This window comes from Poeciliopsis prolifica, unplaced genomic scaffold (genome assembly GCF_027474105.1).
Source record: "Poeciliopsis prolifica strain line A6 unplaced genomic scaffold, Auburn_PproV2 SCAFFOLD092, whole genome shotgun sequence".
Lineage (NCBI taxonomy): Eukaryota > Metazoa > Chordata > Actinopteri > Cyprinodontiformes > Poeciliidae > Poeciliopsis > Poeciliopsis prolifica.
The window spans coordinates 303,948-323,270 of NW_026562467.1; the positions used below are offsets into that span (position 1 = coordinate 303,948).

General features: G+C 41.3%; 2 pseudogenes; both read left to right on the forward strand.

Annotated features, from left to right (window-relative positions):
* The first annotated feature begins 581 nt into the window (after positions 1-581).
* On the forward strand, positions 582-7,924 carry LOC129353501 (neurofilament heavy polypeptide-like; annotated as a pseudogene).
* Positions 7,925-9,554: 1,630 nt separating this feature from the next.
* Positions 9,555-18,702, forward strand: LOC129353559 (CD209 antigen-like; annotated as a pseudogene).
* The last annotated feature ends 621 nt before the right edge of the window (positions 18,703-19,323 follow it).

A 19,323-nucleotide genomic window follows, 5' to 3' on the forward strand; every position in this document is an offset into this window, starting at 1 on the left:
ACTTCCAGAAATCTACTTTTCAATACTTTTATCACACACTGCTTTTCTTCAGTAACTTTTGGTATAAATTATGATGTCATATGCCCATCATAATTTATACATATATGTATAGAGATTATTTTACCATTGTGATTATGTTTGTGTTTCATTAGGAAGAGCTTATTAAAACTAGAACTTCTTCACATTAAGCAACATATTATTTTGCATTGATAGCCTTTAACTTTGCTCATTAGAGTAAATAATATTTTTAATGCAGTACACTTATAAAATGCTACACATTCAATCATTTCTCATGTATTTGTTGCTTTTGTAGTTATTATGTTTTAAGATTTGTATTTACTTTAGTAATGAACCATTGCACGCTTGTTTTTTTTGTCTAATAAAATATGAAAAATCATTTTGTTGGTTCATTATTTTGTCTCCCTTGTCGCCCTGCAGAAAATGATTTTACTACCATAAATTACACATTTGATCAGTTTTAGCTTTAAAAGGAATAACGGTCCGCCGCAGCCGGGACCGAAGAACGTTTGAAAAGAGCGCGTACGTTGTGTATATCCGCCGAGTGTGCAGCGAGTCCGACATTAAATAGAGCGACCGAGCGATCGGTTGACCTAGAGGGCGTAGAAGAGGCTGGTTTCTGTTTTCACAGGTGAGTCACGTGAAGAACTGAGAGATAGACATTGTTGTTAGAAGTGTGAATAAGTTCAGGACAGCATTTTATCAACGTCAATTATATTCTGAGATATTTATAAGTGACTGTTCACTGCCCTAGCTTGAATGCTAACGGCAGTTAGCATTTTGGAGGCGCTTGACAACTTAGCACTTCCAAAATGCAGGACAGCTCAACTGTGACGTCATCGTACAATATGTCTCCCAGGAACACCTGAGTCATTTCTCGGGTTGCCAGCCGTCCGAAAAATGCGGAATCGTCCTTTATTTGGTACTTAATTAGGTTGCATTCCATATTGAACCGACTTTTCCGTATTTTCACCAATATCCGGAAGATATTTAACACTAAAGGTAACTTTAATCTGAAAGGTCCCGGTCTGTTGCCAGGACAACCAGCCGCTGTCCTGGTTGCCTGGAGACAGACGCTACACACCTGGACGCTTTCTACATCCGCGCGTTTTTATGAAGAAAATAGGACGGAGTTAATGTAACGGGGCTGCTCACCATAGGAGGCATCAGGTCGAGCTTTTTAAATGAAAGTCTCTTGCACAAGAGCAAAGATAATGAAATACATTGATACATTAAGAGCAGGAGAACTGCAGAAACGTCGACGAGACACTGCCTCAGCTGCTTGATAAGAAAGGTTTTTACAGAAGCAGATTCTGAGGATCCTGACGAGGGGGAGAGGAACCCGCCTGCTTTCCGATGAGCTTCAGCTTCAAACAAAAGATACTTACCTTTTCTAATCCTTGTTTTCTTTCTAAAGGATGAAGAACAGCGGGGACAATGACTCCACTTCTACACACAATGACAGCCGTAAGTGACTCAATACATGCTTTATGAAGACTAACAGGTAACATTAACACCCACACTGTAAAACATTTGAGCTGCACTGAGTTGTGTCTATCAAAAATCAGTGATCGGCCAGAGAACTGCAATCGGTGCACACCACTTCCTTTTGCAACAGTAATCAGTACGTAGTTGAGTAATGACCATTAATACAAACAAAATCTATTTAACAGCTATTGTAGAAGTACCTGATACATTTTGAATATTTGACAAAATATTCCCAAGGAAAACAAATCCGTACACTCAGGTGCCAATCCGAGATGTTGACCCTGAGAGAGTTCTTGCTCTGTCACACAGTATCGATTGTCCAAGAACGAGAGGCTGTCAGACATTATGAACACAGTTGCACAGCTCTTTATTCTACTGGTGTTTATTCTGCCACCTGTTTTGCTTCACTTCTGGTTAAAGTAACAAGAAGACAAGAGAAGAAAAGGGATATTATATTCAAAGGCCTCACTACTAGAGCTTGATGCAGACTTGCAGTTAATGGCTCTCATAAGGTTCAGTGCACAATGTGGGAAACCAGCTGAAACCCACTCAGTCCGCCCAAGTGACCGGCAGCCACCTCACGCATCACATCTGAACCAGGCTGCAAGAGGAGGGGCCCAGCAGGAGGGCTGTGTTTGTAGCTATGAGCGTGTGTGTTTTTATCAGTAAACACTGTCCCAGATAGCCGTCCCAGCCTTTGTGTTTGATATGATGGAGCGACTATCGGCACAGTTCTGATGAATTATAACTTTTATACCTTAACAAGTTCATTGTTCCTTTCAGGCGAAGCACAAGAAGAAAGATCAGAACTCTGCAACTCTTGTTGTTTTTGGGGTGTTTGTGGATTTCTTCTATCCTGGTAGCTGGATATATCGTCTACAGTGAGTTTCATTTCAATACAATACATTTTAAATAGCTTTTAGAGTAGCTTTTAGAGTAGCTTTTAGAGTAGCTCCTTGGTTCCGGTCAGAACCAAGGAGCCATGGATTGGAAGACGCTGCAACTGGAAAAACAGCTGCTACTGTTTCCTGAACAAGAAACTCATGGCTGATTAGAAACTGTGTGCAGGGTAGAGGAGAGTATCACAGGGCATTATATAATAAACGTAGCACTAAAGAATAAAGACTTAAGAGACAATAAAATAAGAGGAATGACGTGTTCACAACAAACGTGTCTGGTTTACATTCAAAGTCAATGTCGAGGCACATCGAGGGCCGTTGCAGCGCATCCAACGCATCCAACCAACACATCCAACGCATCTGATGAATGTCAAGCCTCTGCAGTCAAAGTGCAAATGTCGAACCGGAAGCGTCTAAACGCACCATTACTAAGAAAAGGACTAAACACACTAACTAGAATCACTAAAAACTAACTGAAATATAAGTAGAAACAATGCAGAACTAATAGAAAAAACTAAGAAACACAGAACAAAACAAACTAGCAACCCAAGATCCCGACACCAGGAATTCAGGACCTTATTGCTGCAAGGCAGCAGTGGAACTGCGAGGCAGCCCAAAAATAACTTAATGAAATACTAAACTCAGTTAAATGTCTTCTTGTTCTATCCTACGGCAAACTGTCTGATATCCTGAAAGGGGCTGAGAGAGAAACTGAAAATACTTCTGTGATGCAGACAGATTCACTGACTTTCTTACTAATTTGTGTGTTTTTATAGTGAATGTAAACATGAGAGAGCAGCAGGGAAGGATTAAAGACCTTAAAGGAGTAAAAACGCACCTGATAGAAGAAAGAAAGATGGTGAAGCTGAACCAAGCGAATCGAGAGAGAGAAGAGGTGACCCCAGAGAGAGAGGAAGTGACCCCAGACAGAGAAGAGGTGACCCCAGACAGAGAAGAAGTGACCCCAGAGAGAGAGGAGGTGACCCCAGACAGAGAAGAAGTGACCCCAGAGAGAGAGGAGGTGACCCCAGAGAGAGAGGAGGTGACCCCAGAGAGAGAGGAGGTGACCCCATACAGAGAGGAGGTGACCCCATACAGAGAGGAGGTGACCCCAGAGAGAGAGGAGGTGACCCCAGAGAGAGAGGAGGTGACCCCAGAGAGAGAGGAGGTGACCCCAGAGAGAGAGGAGGTGACCCCAGAGAGAGAGGAGGTGACCCCAGACAGAGAGGAGGTGACCCCATACAGAGAGGAGGTGACCCCAGACAGAGAGGAGGTGACCCCAGAGAGAGAGGAGGTGACCCCAGACAGAGAGGAGGTGACCCCAGAGAGAGAGGAGGTGACCCCAGAGAGAGAGGAAGTGACCCCAGACAGAGAGGAAGTGACCCCAGAGAGAGAGGAAGTGACCCCAGAGAGAGAAGAGGTGACCCCAGAGAGAGAAGAGGTGACCCCAGAGAGAGAGGAGGTGACCCCAGACAGAGAAGAAGTGACCCCAGAGAGAGAAGAGGTGACCCCAGACAGAGAGGAGGTGACCCCAGACAGAGAGGAGGTGACCCCAGACAGAGAGGAGGTGACCCAGAGAGAGAGGAGGTGACCCCAGAGAGAGAGGAGGTGACCCCAGAGAAAGAGAAAGTGACCCCAGAGAGAGAAGAGGTGACCCCAGAGAGAGAGGAGGTGACCCCAGACAGAGAAGAAGTGACCCCAGAGAGAGAAGAGGTGACCCAGACAGAGAGGAGGTGACCCAGACAGAGAGGAGGTGACCCCAGAGAGAGAGGAGGTGACCCCAGAGAGAGAGGAGGTGACCCCAGAGAGAGAGGAGGTGACCCCAGAGAGAGAGGAAGTGACCCCAGAGAGAGAGGAGGTGACCCCAGAGAAAGAGAAAGTGACACCAGAGAGAGAGGAAGTGACCCCAGAGAGAGAGGAGGTGACCCCAGAGAGAGAGGAGGTGACCCCAGAGAGAGAGGAAGTGACCCCAGACAGAGAGGAGGTGACCCCAGACAGAGAGGAGGTGACCCCAGAGAGAGGAAGTGACCCCAGAGAGAGAGGAGGTGACCCCAGAGAGAGAGGAGGTGACCCCAGAGAAAGAGAAAGTGACCCCAGAGAGAGAGGAAGTGACCCCAGAGAGAGAGGAGGTGACCCCAGAGAGAGAGGAGGTGACCCCAGAGAGAGAGGAGGTGACCCCAGAGAAAGAGAAAGTGACCCCAGAGAGAGGAAGTGACCCCAGAGAGAGAGGAGGTGACCCCAGAGAGAGAGGAGGTGACCCCAGAGAGAGAGGAAGTGACCCCAGAGAGAGAAGAGGTGACCCCAGAGAGAGAGGAAGTGACCCCAGAGAGAGAGGAAGTGACCCCAGAGAGAGAGGAGGTGACCCCAGAGAGAGAGGTGACCCCAGAGAGAGAGGACCTGAAATGGACCCTGGGATTCCTCCAGAAGTTGACATCTTTCCAATTAATGACTACTGTCCTGCCAAAAGTGATTACATTTATAGACCTTTGAAACTGTGGATTATTCATCTTATTATTTTTTCCTGTAGCCTTCAATTATCAACAGTTTTGCAAAACATACGTGGCCATTATTAGTGATCCAGGGTCTGAGCTGCTTCATTCTCAGCTCCTTACATGTTTACAGCAGTTTTTATCTCTGCTGTTCTAAATGAAACAGTACAAATACTGTTTAGGAGAGGATATATGCCACTCAGAAGCAGAACAGTAGCTTCATCTAATCATCTTCCAGTTTTTCTGCTTGAGATCATTTTGACCAAAGTTTCACTTCTTTTTTTCTCCTCGTCTGATGGATCCAGGATGCCAGCCGTGCCTGCGTGACTGGATTTTCTTTCAGAAGAAATGCTACCTGTTTTACGACGACCCAGTTCCTTGGAAGACCTGGGAACAAAGTCGAAGGTTCTGTCGGGACAGACGAGCAGATTTGGTTGTTATTGATGACCTGCAGGAACAGGTAAAATCTAAAGCCACCTGTGCTTGAAATCTAGAGCTAATCCAGAACTTTCTTACTCAAAGACAATAAATGGTGATCTAAAAAAAATCTTTTCACAGGAATTTGTCAGCAAACATGTCAAATCCTACTCTGATATTCAGTGGGGATACTGGCTGGGGCTACAACAAACTAACAACACCTGGACCTGGGTTGATGGACATGTAGACACGCTTGGGTAAGATCTACTGTTTTATCTAAAAAGTATACACTTCATCATGCAAAAGCAGCTTTTCCTCATGTTATTCCCTCATCAAACACATTCCTGGAGTTTTGCCTTGATTCTTTCATGCATGTTTGAGAAATGCTGTAACCTCCTGTGGCAACAATTGATCCGTGCAAAACGTGTGTTTGGACCCGACGGGCCTTCGAGACGCAGCTCATCCTTATTCTGCCTCTGCTTGTGTGTGTAGGAGAGATCAACAGATAAGTCCAGAAAAGCAGCTCGTTAAGATTCCTTCAAAGCTTTACTGAAGACTCAATGCAAAAAAAAACAACTCGTACAAATACGTCTCGGTTACATTTGTTTCATTAAAACACTCATTAAAAACTGGAGCAACTGTTCATGAATTCAAGCAAACAAAAGGTATAAAAATGATCTTTGTTCATGTGCGATACGAGATCAGGGTCAGTTATACTGACGCTCACATATGATGCAGAGTAAGAAACTGTTTCTGTTTGGCCTCCTCTCACAGCTTAAAGCTCTTTATGTCCTAAATTTAAAATGTTCGCCTGGATATTTTTGCATATTCTAATTGTAGACAGTTCTTTAAATGTGAGTAAATATATTTGCACATTTATCTATAACTGGAACTTTCCATATGTAACGAGTAATTTTCGCAGTCATCTATTAAAAGCGTGCCCTTCACATTAATTCATTCCCTGATAAGGGGGGAGTGAAATTATTAATAACTCGATATCGGCTGAAATGTCTCCCTTTTCAGAAAATGTTGGAAGTTTTCCGATAAAACAAAAGTGTGGCGGAATGATGGTCCTGCTGATTTGTCTGCATCGCCAGCGCTTCGTTTAGGACGTAAGGGTTTAACGCCACACAGGGAAACTAAAGATACAAAATAACACTGCAGTAAAAATTGTGACCACTAGGGGTCCTACTACTATACTTGGTGATGTACTGACAGAATGCTGTTCTCCCAGTCTAACATAAACCTTTATAACACCTGCTCCCCTTTTATAAGTAAAACAACCTCAGAGACAAATCCAGAAAAAACTTTTTTAAAACCCAATACCACTTTACAAACTTTAAAGCCTTTGCAGGGATTCACCACCACTACGATGAGCCACTCGCTTCTCTTGACATGACATCTTTAAGAAGCACAGCGTGTCCCGACAGGTTTGGCTTCTCCACATGCCTCTTTTGCCTTGGCTGTAGTGATGTCAGGTATTCCTGATGCCAGCGATTCCAAACCTTTGGCCAGAGCCTGGACCTGCTTCCTCTGCTTCCTGTAGGTCAGTGAGGTCACATTGTCCAGGTGGTAGCAGCACCAGATCAATTAGCAGCCGTCAGAACAAATGGCATGTCTGGACCAGAAGAAATGGGAACCAGACGCATTTGATGGTCATAACTTTGGACACGAAGATGACCAGAACCTTGTGTCAGATGAAGTGTTTTCGTCTTGAGCCCTAGAGCATCCAGTACTCTGAGAGTCGGGTTCTTAGCCCAAGAGAGTCGGGTTTTTAGCCCAAGAAGCATCTTTAAATAAGTGGAACGATGTCTGGAGTACGGCAGCCTTTCTCCTCTCGGAGCTGCTGCTGCCGGCGGCCGGTTCAGAGCGAACGGCGGGGAAGATTTATTCAGGTCAGCGGATAGACTGAACACCCGTCTATCCACTGACCTGCAGTTGGTGCTCCAGGTAAATGTCGCTTTACGGACAAACCGGAAAATAAGTTTCGTATCATCCCGTTCTCTGGTGGAGCGCAGCGTGGCGGTGCAGAGTGGTATGTTTCTGTGTGTGACGAAGGAACCAAATCCAGTCGTTCACATGGAATCAAGAGCTATAAATTCTGGGCAAGGCCATTAAATCGACTGAAGATAAATAAATCAAATCAAATTTTACTCAATCATCAGAATAATAGATAGATTACTCGATTACTAAGATAACTTTTACCACAGCTCTAAGGGTTATTATAGTTTTCATGTTGTCCAATTTTCTTTTACTGAAAATTATCCTCTGCATTCTGTTAAATGATAAATAAGGTTTTAAATGTATTTTTGAAGTGTTGGATCACAACACTGACTCAAAATAAAAGACAGATCAGCACATGACTATTCTCAGGTTCATGGTTCTGTTTTAAAGGTTCTGGATGAAGGAGCAGCTCAAAAGTCCAGGACCCAAAGCCAGGCTGATGCCTGGAAGAAATCCCTCAGAGAGCTGGAACAAAGCAGACAATTTCTTCCAAGACAAATTCATCTGTGAGCATGAAGCTTTCCGAAGGTGCATCTAGCTGACTGTTCCCTCAAAGCTTGTACAGGAAAGCTCAACCGTGTCCTGAATGTCTATGTATAAAGTATAACACCATGACTGATAATCTGCTGGTGTTTTGTCTCTTCATTCTCATTGTTTATGAACTTTCACCTGATGAAGCCATCATGTTGCACAGCCAGGATTAGATGTTGTTTTTCTGCAGCTGCTCAGGAACCACTGCCTCTCCATTGTTCAGGATTTCTTATCCTGACAGAGAAAACGTTTGATCTATGATCTGAACTGTTCACAACAATACGGTGCGTTGGCCGGCTCCCTCGGCTGGATGCTGGGGCACGAAGCTCCAGCCTGGAACCTCGCTGAGGCTTTCAGACAGAAGAGGACGGGCTCTTCGGCTCCAGTGCTGCAATCAACAAACTCAAAGTAAATCCTGTGTTTTCTGGTGAGACCCTCAGTGTAATAAATTAATTATTGGCCAAACTAAAAATAAACTGACATCTAAACTGGTAAAGGATCCAATGAACCACAGATTATCTCATACTAACCGTTTTAATAAATATGTAAAAAAAAAGATTTTTTATCAAAGTTACATTCTGCAGTTTTAACTCCTTGCAATCGGGTTTCTGTTGGTTTTCAACTTTCTGCTTTCTGAAACTCTGAAACTTTACCAACATTTTACCAGCGTTGCATTGAGAAGCAGCTCAGATGATGAGCTCAGCAGACGCACAGTTCCATCAGGTGTTTGCTAATTGTTGCTGGCTAGTTTAGAGGAGTCGCAGAAGAGGGCTGTTCTGTGAGGCGTCCGAACGTTGAATGTCTGCGAGATTAAAGGATTTCCCAAACATGCATGGATGAACCAAAGCCACGTTCCAGGGATGTTTCTGATGAGGGAATAATACATCCATTTAACTAAAGGTGCAGAAATAAGTGTTAGAAAAAAAAACTTGGAAATTGTTTAAGAAAAGATTTAAATTGTCAGTGTAAATTATGAGAGTATAAAATAAGTTTGAGAACATTTGTGACTCAGTTTAGTTGTTTTTTCCTTTTTGAAAGATGATTTTAGAAAGTATATGAGAGTCAGAATGAAACGCTGGCAAAATGGGAAAGAGGTGAAGATATTCTAAACAGCAGGACATTCCCAGAGAGGCAGCCTGACATGTTGGCGCATTCCTCTCACTTCAATCATTTAATATTTCAAATTGACATCATCAGACAGACCAAAACAAAGTTTGTATTTTAAATATTTATTTTTATTCTAAAGACCAAAATTAAAACAAATATATGAATAACAAAACCAGACAAACAATTATTTTTCTAATCTTTTTTAAATACAGAACTTGAGAAATTTTAACAAAAACTAAGTTTTTGTTAAAGTGGAGTTACTAACAGTGGGAATATTCACTATAGAGACCCAGAGTAATACATTTTACTCAAGTAAAAGTAAAAAGTACATCGGAGCTGAAATACTCCTAAACGTTTCTTTTCTTTCTTTCTGTCCTTTTCGGGTTTGTTTGTTTGTTTTTTTAACAGAAAGGGACTCGGTACCACCCAACTCTGTCAACTGTTAACAATTTACTTTGTCTCTGGTGACGTAGGGCTACGAATATGGCCGTAACCGAAGAACGCTTTGAAAACCTCGCGTCCGATGTGCACATCCGCCGAGAGCGCAGCGAGTCCGTGGTTAGATAGAGACGTTGGTCAGTTCAGTGGGAGCTGCCCGGCTTGAGGGCGAAATCCGTCCCGAAGTTATCTGTTTCCACAGGTGAGTTAAGTGTGGAAGTCACAGATAGGAGCCGTTGTTAGAAGTGTTTGTAAGTTCAGGGCAGCATGAGAGGGTTTTTATTGACATCGGTTGTATTTTGAGTTATTTAGAAGTTGCCGTTTCCTGTCGCTAGCCTAAATGCTAATTACTAATGTGGAGTTTGCCAAAATACAGGACAATTGTGACATCGTTGTACAATATTTCTTGTCAACCTAACATTTTAGCTGCATTTAGGGTTTCCACCTGCCCTTTGCCCGCTGCCAGCAGGAGCTGCTGTCCTGGTTGCCTAGAGACAGGCGCGACACACCTTGACGCTTCCGCCATCCGCGTTTTCCGCTCCACCCAGTCCACACCTAATCAGAAACGAAAACTCTCACAAAGAGCCGCGATCAGCTGGAAGACGCTCATCCCAAGAACAGCGACAGAGGAGGCAGCAAGTCCGTTCTGATCGTCCCTGTTTCAGTACATTGAACAAAATGGCTGAGTTCCCACTGCAGGCTTTAATCCTCAGTTCTGATTTATAGTGAAAACTCGTTTTTTTCAGTTTTTTTGTGTATGCTCGTTCACATTTCCAAATAAATGCGACCGTGATCTCCCGTGTGCGAACTGCAAACCAAACGAGCTTAAAATGTCCCGCTGCGAATGCGCAGTAACGTCACACGTAAAGAGCGTGCTCAGTGTTTGCGGAAGTAAAATTGGATGCTGATAGTAAAAACTCATTATCGTCCGTCATGGTGGATGTTTTTCTTTAATTTTTTTATTAATTACTTATACAAAATCACGTGGCATATACATACATGGAGAAGTTAAATTTCACAGGCTTAAGGCACACATACAACTAAAAGATAATAACAAAATAAAGAAAAAAAAGTTAAATAAATAAAACCAGTCAGATATCAAACAGAGGGATCGCAGAACAAAAAAGAAAAAGACAGAAAAAAGACAAAAGGGCTTTAGTTCTCAAATAAAGTCAGGTAGTTATAGGCGTATAAAAGTTTAATTCCCTGCTTGTTTTTTTAAATCAATTTTAAGGTTCTGAAATGGTTCTCCATCAGAAGGTTTTTAAAGGCTGAAAAGTCCGGTTTTCTATTTCCCCATTGACAGGAGTGGATGAAGAATTTCGTGAGAATCAGCAGGTTGTTAAGAAGAGGTCGGTTTTTTGTGTCTTTGTGGGTGGTTCCAAATATTACATCCTCTCTTTTTAAGGGATGATGGAGGGAAAGTTTTGTTGAGATCCAGTCCTGAAAGTTTCTCCAAAATGATGCAGTTTGCACACAATAGAAAAAACCATGATCTGTTGTTTCAATGTCGTTGTCACAAAAGGTACAGATGTTAATGTCGAAGTTGAATCTTTGTCTTAAAAGTTCCCTGGATGGAACCTCTGAATCAGAAAATAAATTTAAAATGGAGTTCTTATTTGGTCGGACAGGAAATATAATATGAGTTAGATGCTGACGTATTCGTTTGTTAGAATTGCTTTTGTCCAAGAGGTTAAATCCAAACAGTTGAAGAGCTGGAAACTGAAGGTCAGCTGATTTAATGTTTATATTTTGAACCAGATGTTTGACTGCAGTGGGGATGGAGTTTAATACTGTGTGAAACTGAGTGCGTGAACAAACCATGGTGGATGTTTTCTTCCCACTTGAGTTTATCAGGGTGCAGAATAGTGACGTTTATTTGGCATCAATGGCTTTTGAAAAACTCAAACACACATTTTCTTCAGAGCCAAATAACCAAGATGCCTGGGTTGCACTTGTAAAAATCAGATCTGTGGTTCAGACTGTCATAGAAAGATAAGAAAGATAAGGCAGAAATGCATAAAAATCGGATTGGGTCAGTTTGGGCTGCAGTGTGAATGAAGTCAATGTCATACCTGAATGCTCCTACACAGTGAATGCTCAACACATTGAATGCTCCAACTCACTGAATGTTCCAACTCACTGAATGCTCCAACTCACTGAATGCTCAACACACTGAATGCTCAACACACTGAATGCTCCAACACACCGAATGCTCAACACACTGAATGCTCAACACACTGAATGCTCCAACTCACTGAATGCTCCAACTCACTGAATGCTCCAACTCACTGAATGCTCCAACTCACTGAATGCTCCTACACACTGAATGTTCCTACACACTGAATGCTCAACACACTGAATGCTCCTACACACTGAATGCTCAACACACTGAATGCTCCAACACACTGAATGCTCCAACACACTGAATGCTCCAACTCACTGAATGCTCCTACACACTGAATGCTCCAACACGCTGAATGTTCCAACACACTGAATGCTCAACACACTGAATGCTCAACACACTAAATGCTCCAACACACTGAATGCTCCAACACACTGAATGCTCCAACACACTGAATGTTCCTACACACTGAATGCTCAACACACTGAATGCTCCTACACACTGAATGCTCAACACACTGAATGCTCCAACACACTGAATGCTCCAACACACTGAATGCTCCAACTCACTGAATGCTCCTACACACTGAATGCTCCAACACGCTGAATGTTCCAACACACTGAATGCTCAACACACTGAATGCTCAACACACTAAATGCTCCAACACACTGAATGCTCCAACACACTGAATGCTCCAACTCACTGAATGCTCCTACACACTGAATGTTCCAACTCACTGAATGCTCCAATACACTGAATGTTCCTACACACTGAATGCTCCAACACACTGAATGCTCCAACACACTGAATGTTCCAACACACTGAATGCTCCTACACACTGAATGCTCAACACACTGAATGCTCAACACACTAAATGCTCCAACACACTGAATGCTCCAACACACTGAATGCTCCAACACACTGAATGCTCCAACTCACTGAATGCTCCTACACACTGAATGCTCAACACACTGAATGCTCCAACTCACTGAATGCTCCTACACACTGAATGCTCCTACACACTGAATGTTCCAACTCACTGAATGCTCCAACACACTGAATGCTCCAACACACTGAATGCTCCAACACACTGAATGTTCCCAACTGAACCACACACAACAACTGAAACACACTAAATGCTCCAACACAGTTCCAACACACTGAACACACACTGAATCCAACACACTGAATGCTCAACACACTAAATGCTCCTACACACTGAATGCTCTAACACACTGAATGCTCCAACACACTGAATGCTCCAACTCACCGAATGCTCTAACACACTGAATGCTCCAACTCACCGAATGCTCTAACACACTGAATGCTCCAATGCACTGAATGATTCTACATTTAGTGTGTTGGAGCGTTCAATGTGTTTTCAGTTTAAAAAAATGTTAGAGCATAAAGAAAAAGAACTAAGAGATCTATGTTATAGAGAGTTTATGCTGTAGTTTGGCCGAGTACAGATTTATAAATCAGAATCATCAGGTGATTGTTTCTCCATATGCTTAAAGGAGGCCATTCAGCTTTTGCATAGAACTCACAATGACGTGTCAAACGTCTGCTACCGGTTATAAACCTTAAAGCACGATGATACACAGTATTCAATGATTGAAGACATTTGGTCGAAGCATTCATATTTAAAACATCTCTATAATCCAGGAGTGGCATGAATGTCGCTGCTAAATTTACTTCTAGCTTTGAGAGCGAAACAAGATAAATTTCTGTAATAAAACCCAATCTCCATTTTCAATGTTTGTAATAGATTAGCTATGCGATTTTTATAAGAAAGTTTTTTTTATCTAGAATAAAACAAAGATATTTACAATTACTGACAAACTCCTGACCATATTGGGAGGTTTTTAATGATTGTTGAAGACCAGCACTACAAGCACTCACATAACCATGTCATCTGTATACATGAAGTGGTTCATTATGATCTCACCAATATTCAACGCACCCTATCCCACAATTTTGTATTCAGTTTGATTAATCATCATCAAAGGAGACGTTGGACATTTTCTAATCTTTATTATTTTCTCTGTAAAGGATGTCGAGCACCGAGGATGATGACTCCTATTCTACACTCAGTAGCAAAAATAGTAAGTGGCTCAATATATGTTATATATTTATGGGGATTGAAAGGTAACAGTACTATCCAAATGCTCTTAAATAAGTTATAGTCGGTTTTTTCATATAACTTAACGCTTTTCAACATCAGAGAAATCTCTTGGCAAGGCAGTTTTATTTGTTTATCCCATTTCATCAACAATTCAAAGTTCTTGATGAAACATAAAAAGTGCAGGACAGTAAAAAAGATCCATTGTTTTTACAAAAAAAAAAAACACCAGCTGTGATTGCAAGAAAAATGAAATCATACAGTAAACATGTACACAGTTTTTTGCCAACCTAGCAATTTTAAATTTTCTTCTAGTATTTAGAAAAAAAAAAATTTTCTTGTAGATCAAATTTTATTCAGTCTTAACAAAAAATACTTTTCATCAACAAATTAACTGTTAAAATGCAAATGTTTATATATTTTCAATAAAGCTGAATTTAAGTTTACTTTAAACACTTTATTTTTTAATAATAATTATATTTTCAAATAATATCTAAACATAAAATGTCAAAGAACATTTATCACCTAAATGCAACTTTTTTCCTCCTGTGGTCTTCAGAGATCGGCTTATCTAATTAGTCAATCAATCAAACTTTATATGGTACATATATGGTTTATAATAAACAAAAACAGGCAAAACAACAACAAAAGGCCACTAAAACAATAAAAGGATCATCCATTATCATATAAACTCAGTGAAGAGCCTCGCTGAGCTTTGAACAGAGTGTGAATGTGTTTGCAGAGTCTGAGGTCAGCAGTGATGAAACGTCCCAAATGTTTCTCATCTCTGACTTTACTGCTGCCAGACAGAGTGAAGTCAGGGAAAGATAATTTAGTGTCCTTCATGCTCTTGACAGTCATGATGTCACGCTTTCTTGCGTTATATTTAATGTCATATAATGCTGAGCGCAAACAGTTGCTCCATACCAGCGCTGACGATCACGGCATCGTCGTCATTATCCAACATATTTAGACCCAGAGGGGAGCAGAATGTCCAAAAATTGCACTCAGGTAACAAAAGAACTATTTCAACTTATTTTCAACATATTTTTACTCAAGTAAATGTACAAAAGTAGCCACTGAAGAAATTACTGAAGCAAGAGTTAACAAGTATTTGGTAAAAAAAAAAAAAAGCTACTCCAGGACTGAGAAACTGATCAAATTATCAATCATTTAATGTTTAAGAATTACATAATCAGGACTGACCAAAATGTAGGGCTATGTAGAAATATCCTTATTTCAAAGATCAGAATGAAAATTATTAATATTGTTACCAAATAAAATTAGACAAAGAAAAAAAAAGATTCAAAATCAATTTGTTTCAAAATAAAACTTATGAAACTTTAACAAAAACTGCAAGTCTGTGTCTGGTGAAGTTTTGGTTAAAATATTATTATGCTTTATTTAATTGAACATTTTTACTCAAGTAGCAATACTTCATAAAGTTGCCCAAATAAAAGTAAAAAGTACAGTATAGTAAAACTTCTCTACTGGAAAGAAATTACTCAAGTAACCCAGTCCTGTTTAGATCCCATAAGTTTTTACCTCTGTGCGCAGACTAGCGGGGTCACACTGACCCGGCGTGCGCTTCTGCAACAAGGTTTTTCATGTATGTTTTCAGAATGGACTGTGTGACAGGACAACCCCGCTGTCCCACCGCGACATCAGCGCTCCTCCTGAGCATTGCATTGGGCTTAAAACACAAGGAATCAATTTTCTTGTGTAGCTTTTTCCTGTGTTGGCTGGAGCTCAGCTCAAAAGGGTTTGATTCAACCACAGTTTCACTGTTTTTCAGGTGAAAAAGAAGATGAGCCATCATCACCCCTTCAGTCTCGTCTGTTCTTGGGGTCCTTGGGGATTTTCGTTGTCATGGCAGCTGGAATAATCATCTACAGTGAGTTTAATTTCAACCCAATATATTTTAATTATCTTCTTTTATAACATGTTTTTAGAGGTTTAAAGCATCAGATACAAGAGTCTACCAGCAGGCAGGGTTATGAACATTGATTAAAAGTCAGGGACACTGCAGTGTCACCAAGAATCAACTTAACTTAATGCTGCTCAGCTTGAAACCCATAAAGGTGTTAAAGTTTAATATGGAAGATCTAAAGTTGTGGAGAGGACGCTGTCTGGTTGGTGAACCTCAGGATCTCATCTTTTTCAATGACGATGTGTCTCTGCTGGTTTCTTCAGCCCATGGTTCCAGTAAACTCCTCTAAGTCTGAGGCCATGAGTCTGACCTTTGCCCTCTGAGGTGGCGGTAGTCTCTGCCTGAAGTGGAGGAGTTTAAGGACCTTGGTGAAATCAGCCCAATTAAAGTGAAGACGTTCGACATGAGTGATTAGATTTATGCATTACCTTTGAAACTCTGGATTGGTCATTTTGTTATTTCCACACATGCATAAAATAGTGTAATTAGCAATAAAATTGTATAGTACACGATATTAGCACATTAAACATCCATCCATCCACTGGTTGTCAAAGCAGGCTGATAGGATCCGCGTTGCTCTGTGATGGAGCAATGCGGATCCTATCAGAGCAAACTACCACGCACACACTCTCCCCTGAGGGCAATTCAGAGAGCCCAATTAGCCTGAAAGTCATGAGTTTGGTCTCTGAGAGGAAGCCGGAGTACCCAGAGAAAATCTGGGGACATGCAAACTTCATGCATATAGACTCCAAGGATTCAAACCCTGGACCTTATTGCTGCAAAGCAACAGTTCTACCACCGTGTAGCACCCAAAGATAAGCAAGTTAATGAAATATTAAATCAATTTATTGTTCTTTGTTTCTAAACTGAGAATACTGTCTGATATCCTGAAAAGATCTGACAGAGAAACTGAAAATGTTGATGCTTCTCTGATACAGATAGATTCATTGACTTCACTGACTGAATACTTTGTGTTTTTTATAGTGGGCATAAAAATGACAATGCAACAGGAAAGTATCAATGATCTGACAACAGAAAGAAAGAAACTGATTAAGGAAAGAACGACGATTAAGATGCGCAAGCTGGACCAAATGAGCCAAGAAGGAGAGGACATGTTCCGAAATAAAGAGGAGCTGGACCGAGTGAAAGCTGAGATGAGCAAGGCGATAGAAGAAATAGCACATCTGAGTGTAGAAAAGGAAAATTTTTTGCTCAAGAGAGACGAGATGAGTCAAGTGAGAGCGGAGCTTACCAAAGTGAGCCAAGTGAAAGATGAGCTGAGCCAGGACAAACATAAGCTGAATCGAGAGAGAGATGAGCTGACCCGACAGATTAATAAACTGAGCCAAGAGAGATGAGATGAAGGAGACTCTGGAATTCATCCAGACGTTTGACACCTTTTCAGTTAAAGACAACTGCCTCAACAAAAGTGATTAGATTTACACATTACCTTTGAAACTCTGGATTAGTCATTGTGTTATTTTTTTAAATGTTATTATCTTCAGTTATAAATAGCTGTTCAAAACATACCTAACCTAATAGTCACAGGTTCAGTGCTGGTCTGACAGTAAGGTGAGCCAGGGCCTTTGCTGGGCTGGAGAAAAACTGATTCAGTAGCAACAAGTTTAGAATAAAGTCTTGATTTCAGAGAATACTGTTGTTTTTGAGAGAACCGAGCACAGAGCCCTGTGGTACACCACTTCTAACCAGAATGGTAGCTTAACTTAATCACTTTCCATTATTGATCTGCACTCTTTGAAATCTTTGATCAATTTTGACGAGTGAAACATTAAATATAGACACTGGGATATCTTTTATACATTTATGTTTTGTTCTTTTTGGAGTTATTTTACTAATGTTTCACTTTTTAATGATATTTCCTCTTGTCTAATGGATCCAGTATGTAAGCCCTGCACAGCTGAATGGATTTTCTTCAAAAAAAAATGCTACATGTTTTACGACAAACCAGCTCCTTGGAAGACCTGGGAACAAAGTCGAACGATCTGTAAGGAAAGAGGAGCAGATTTGGTTGTTATTGATGATCTGCAGGAGCAGGTAAAATCTAACGCCACATGGAGCAGTTTAGAGCCAATCTGGAAGTTTCTGTAAAATTGATGACTTGAAGTAAATAAAAAAAAATCTGTTCACAGGAATTTGTCAGTAAACACATCAAGTACTACCATGATATTCACCATGGATACTGGATGGGATTACAAGAAGTTAACAACACCTGGACCTGGATTACTGGAAATGTAGACACTCTTGGGTAAGAACTATTCTCTAAAAATATACATGTTGAAGTAGAAATATAAATATATTTGACACACTTGTAGAAGAGTTAAATAAACTGACTTCTCCAGGACTTCTTCTAAACCAAACCTTGGTGGACTGTGAGATATGTTTGGGTTCATTGTTCTGTTTGGACGTCCAATGATGTCAAAGCTTACTGGGTTTCCTCAAGCTTCATCCGTCCTCAGACAGCAGGACAGTTTCTCCCAGGATATCCTGATTGACTCCATCTTGACCTCCACACTCTGCAAGTTTCCAGAGGAAGGGAAGCGGCCCCAGAGCATCATTGGGTCCCCACCGTGCTTCACAGTGGGCAGGTGTTCTTTTCAGCATGAGCTTCAGACGTCTGATCAGACTCAAGAAGTACAGAAAAACAAAACCGTTCTTCATCCTCCTAATATCGCTAAGAGCAAACTGCAGCTGGGTTTTCTTGTGCCTTTGGGTCAGTGGTGCTGAAGGTGATTGAGTTCAGGCATGGAGACCTTCAGTCCTCAGTCTGTCCTCACTGTGGGACCTGAACCCTCTGGCTGATGCCACCAAGCCTTGCTGCTGGTATAGAGACAAAACATGTAGATGCTGCCAGTTATCAGTCTGATGTTAGTGAGCTGCTGTGTGATTTTATTTTATGTTCTGAGGTTCATGTTTCTGTTTTAAAGGTTCTGGATGAAGGACGTGGAGATACAACTAGGACCAAAAGCTCTGGTGGTTCCAAGACTAAATCCCTCAGAGAGCTGGAAACCAGCAGAGAACGGGTTTCAGAACAAATTCATTTGTGAGCATAACGCTCGACTGAGGTCCAACTAACTGTTCTCTTAAAGTTTCATTAAATGTGCCATGAATTTCTATATACAAGTCATCACCACCTTAATAATCTGCTGGTCGTTTTGTCTCTTCATTCTCATTGTTTATGAACTCTCACTTATTGAAACCGTCTGTGTTGCACTGCCAGGGTTAGATGTTGTTTTTTCCAAGACCAAGCAGTCATGAAGAGACGGTCAGGGATGTCCATTATATTCTTGATTTTATTGAACGTCTCCTACTATGCAAAGTTCACATTTAGCATGTTTCCATCTTTCCATTTGGTCATCTCCTGTTCCCAGAGACAATATAAGGGCAAAAATAAAACAAAACACCCAGCAGTTTTTTGGGAAAAGTGTTTCATATGTCGTTTTTGAAACTGTTTCAAAAACCTTTAAATTGATGCGTCATAATTTCATAGCTAGCAACCCCAAGCCAAACCCAGTCACTCACCTGGCAACCCAAATGGAGCTCCGCCCACTTCATTCCAAGCTACCGCTGTACAATGGCTGCTGGAAAAGGTTCACAGAGCTACAAAGCTTCATTGTATTTTTGCCATCAAGGTCAATGTGATGTTGCCAAAGAAAGTTGTAGTTTGCACCAATCAGCTTAGGAAGGATTCCTCTAACTACCAACCGAACAGACAGGATTTACCACAATACCTGGAC